Below are 4311 nucleotides of genomic sequence, written 5' to 3'. Positions count from 1 at the left end.
AAGCTCTTTATCAACTGAGTCAACCCACCTGCAGCTGCATCAGTGCCTCCCCACATCAGATTCAGCACCCTCCCAGACAACAGTAGTTAAAAGCCAGGCAAGGAGCACCTGCTTTGGGTGGGGTTGGGCTAGATGATCTCCAGACCAACACAGGCTACTCAATGATGCTACGGCAAGTTAGACCTCAGACTGGGAGATGCATCTCAAGGGTGAGGGAAGGACCATAAACGCAGGGCAAAGCCATGTGGCTCATCCCATCCTGTTCCTGGGAGAGGTGCCTACCTGCTGTTTCCCTGAGGAGCATCTGCAGCTCAGCATCTTCCCAAGCCTGATGGCTCACTTTGAGTGAGGCTGTTGCAGTAACAGGAACAGCATGAAAACTTCCTCCTCCCTCCGCATGAACTGAATGCATCTGTTAAGTCCCCAATTGCACTGTGGCCAGGTCCCAGGAGCCCGATGCCTCGACATGACGACGTCTCCATTTCCATGTACCAGGAAAGCAAACTGTTGGGGAGCAACATGGATGCAAGTATAGCAGCTGCCTTCAGTCATCCCTCTGCCAAAAAGGATTCAGAGGGTGGCCAGCAGAGTTCTGAGGATGGAGAAAGCAACAAGGAGACACATTGGTAGTAGTGGCAACACGCTGCAAAGTCTTCACACGGGTTTCACCTGTGAAACTCATTGCTGCAGGACAGCAGTAGGCCCAAAGATCTTCAGGAGTTGAAACAAGCCCTGGGCATTTATATGGCTAGCAGAAACAGGCACAACCCTGCTGATGCTGAACAGGAACAGCAGGATTGCTTTCTCCAGAGAGGAGAATGAAATTACTTTGGAGGACACCAACTTCAGGAGAAAGGTGATGTATTTAAACACTGAGGCTAAAGAGACTGGAAAACGGGTGCTCACAGGTCTCCAAAAGCTCTTGTGGCTGGTTTGCAGAACCAGAGGGTGCTGCCTGCTGATGCCCTGCCAGGACTCATGGGTGGACAAGAGGCCACAAGAGTCTGCATGGGTGCTGGGTGTCCCCTCTGCCAGGTCCCCATTTTACTGGGGCTCTGTCCTTTCTGCTGCTGGTGGGAAGGATCTCTGTAGACAATGCTGTGTCAGAAGAGGCTGAACTGCTCTTTTACATCCCCTTTACCTTTCCTGGTACACCCGAGCCATGCTGGAGGAAGAGTGGAGGTCCACAATCTAATCTCCTGTTCAGGGCTGGACTTCCACCAGTACTAGATCATATTGTGGGATGCCCTAACCATAAAGAGCTTTATGGCAATTCTTAGTCACTTTTATTCCCTCTCTAACATCCCCTTATGCAGTGCTTTAGTTGTTCTGTTCCTATATATGCCCACTTGGAGCCACTGTTACTCCATGTTTGTCCTCGGTAGCAAAGCAGCGTGAGTCAGAGCCTGTAGTAGACCAGGAAAAAAATGTCTAGGGCAAGCCAAACAGAAGGAAGTTTGGGAAAATAAAATAGGGTTGTCACAAGACCCATGGAGACAGTTACTGCAAAGTTTTCCTACAGCAAAACCGTTTCTTCATGCACTGGAGAGGTAGAGGGGTGCTGGTTCTCCAGCTAACCTACCTGGCCATGGGAGCTCAAGCACTACGACAACATCAGATCTAACTACTCCATCAGCTGTTTAGAGTATCCTCAGAGTGCTTGGACGCCCTGGGGACAGGCAGCTGGGGGCTGAGCAATAGACCAGCACTCTCTGAGGTAGCTCAGACAGGGACTCAGTGCCCCTGGCTGAGCTGAAATGGGACTCCTGGGCCCATGGGCAGATGGTGTGGGGTGAGGTTGGTCAGGGTCATTAAGGCCTATTAGTGCCTTCAAGGCCACTGCCATTGTGGTGGGATAAAAAGCAAGCTCAACTGGCATCTCCTGGCCCTTTCATCTAAGCTAAGCATGATATGAGTACCCACAAAGGAGTGTGCTACCAACTTCTGCCTTCACATCTGCAGACTGAGGGCCTCACTGGGCCATTCTTTCAATCAAAATGAAGGGATTGTCCCCAAACCTTGTTGGAACTGTCCCCTCTGATCTGTTCAAAATGGTGTGTGTTAAAGAAAGAGGACTGAGGAAGGCTTTAGGCTCAGGAGCTGGTACTTTGGAGGGGATGTCCTGCTAGATTCAGGACCAAAAGGATGAGGCTCACCTCCTTAGCCAGGGGCAAGCTGGATCAGGCAGCTGAAGGAGTCCAGAAATGGCTCAGCATAGGTAAAGGTGCTTCCTGCCTACATAGTCCAACACTGCAGTAAGGTAGGGGTTTCGCAGACAGACAGCATCTCTGAAACCCTTTTTGCGGCACTTTATGGAAGATCTTCAAGTGCACAGGGAGCAGGGGCAAACTGGCCCAGAGACAGTCCTGCAGGGGCAAGCAAAGTTTATCCACAAGAAACAGTCATGTCCCAAGACATGCACCCATCTGATCCTTTGCTCTTCACTGACCCTTGTATTCCCCAAGTCCAGCATGAACATCCAAGGGGAACGTGAGTGTGAGTTAGGATTTTCCATATCCTGTAGCCTGATAGAGGTGAGGCTCCATGTTCCAGGTTGTGCTGGGGTGAGACTGAGCATGTATTGCCAACAGGCGCGTACAACAAACACACACACACACAAACAGCCAGCCACAGTAATCAACACAGGCAGAAAACACAGTACTCCACAAACACAAACAGCACCAATGGCCTCATGCTGTTCCTCTCTCCAGCTGATCAGGATGAAAGCCCATAGTGGAAAATACATACACACATGAACATGTAGCTCCCTTCAGTAACTTACGGTGTAAATAAGGCCTAAAAGAAGTTTGCGCATATAGTATGTCAACATAGTTCCCTTTATCAGACAAACTAGCACCATCTCACAGCAGCAAGTGAAGCTGAACTTGCAATCATATCATTGGTATAATTATATGCTTAATATTAGCAGATGCTTTTTGGCATCTTGCCTAGTTAATGTTACAACTGAACAAATAGAAACACCATAGTGGGATGAATAAACATGAGCAATGTCTGTAGCAGCATGAATGAAGGGATGAAGCAGTTCACCTCTTTGTTGATAAGGTCTCAGTGGCAGTCCCAGGTCCAGGCTTGACTCCACAGCTAGAACTGGCATGGGCCAGTACAGTCAGGCACCTACAAGCACAGACGGGAAGAAGTCCGAATCCTCACAGGACATTGTCCTGATCAGCAGCTTTTAACAGGCTGGACCATTACTTGCCAGCCCCGGTTCCGTGGAAAGGGGAATGATCTCCCCACAGTCCTCCCAAACTGCAGCCAGGGGTTCATATGATGCCTATTTTGCTGTGAATGCAAGATGACATTATCCTGCTTCTTCCTAAATACACGACTTCAAACCATCTAAGATTTTCTAGATCTTTAACAACAGTTTTAGCATTTGCAACCAGTGAGATATGCAATGCCACTGCAAGGATTCCTTTTCTTTTTGAGAGAGAGCGAGAGCGAGATATTTGTGTATAAAATCATTCCCACTGCTAGCTCTGCTTGGCTGTGTAGCTTTTCATTGATATTTGAGCTTCCTAAACAGCAACCCATATTTCATAGCTTATTAATCGCTACTGCTGCCAAATTCTCCTTCTCCCATTTTGAAGAATACATGATTTTGGCTTCACTTGCAAGCCTAATGTATGGTTTGTGACTGCAGTTCTCCTGGACCACACTCATAAAATGTTGTGACAATTTGCATCATCTCTGCACAGCGTATAAATCTGGTTTTAATTGTTAGGAGCTGTCTCTATCTCTGTGAGTTATAGAGATCTATGAAAGATCAGGACAAGCAAGGTGTTGACTGCTTAGCAAGGAGTCAGCCACACATGCTTAGTGTGCAGTACATCCAACCCAACTAAAGGCTGCACCAATAAGAGACCTACAAGCTAGGTTAGGAGAAAGCTAGTGCATTTATTAATGGTGATTTCTAAAGGCACTGCAAGCAATTGCACCTGCTGACCTCAAAGTTCTGTGCCAACCCAATATATGCTCCTTGTCTGCAAACTCAAGGTGTTTGGGGAAAGATGGGGGAAAGGCGTGCTCTGGATGTGATAATCAAGCCCTGGTGACAGCTCTATTTATCACTGGGCAAGTTTCAGCATTTTGACTTGGGAGAACATTCCCCCTTGTCATTGCTTGCTTTTTACTCCCAATGAAAAATCTCCGATGAGATTCCCAGTGACGGCTCTCTTTGCATTCCTGGCGCACACTCAGCTAGCCAAGCAAGTCTGTAAATAATTGAGCACCCGTCATTCCCTTTGCAGTCCCCACCAGCACCAGCTTAGTTTGCTCTCAACAGCAAAT

The sequence above is a fragment of the Pygoscelis adeliae genome, unplaced genomic scaffold (assembly GCF_000699105.1).
Source record: "Pygoscelis adeliae isolate BGI_AS28 unplaced genomic scaffold, ASM69910v1 Scaffold654, whole genome shotgun sequence".
NCBI classification, from domain to species: Eukaryota; Metazoa; Chordata; class Aves; order Sphenisciformes; family Spheniscidae; genus Pygoscelis; species Pygoscelis adeliae.
The sequence above is the reverse complement of the archived record's forward strand: the minus strand, read 5'-3'. Positions refer to the sequence as shown.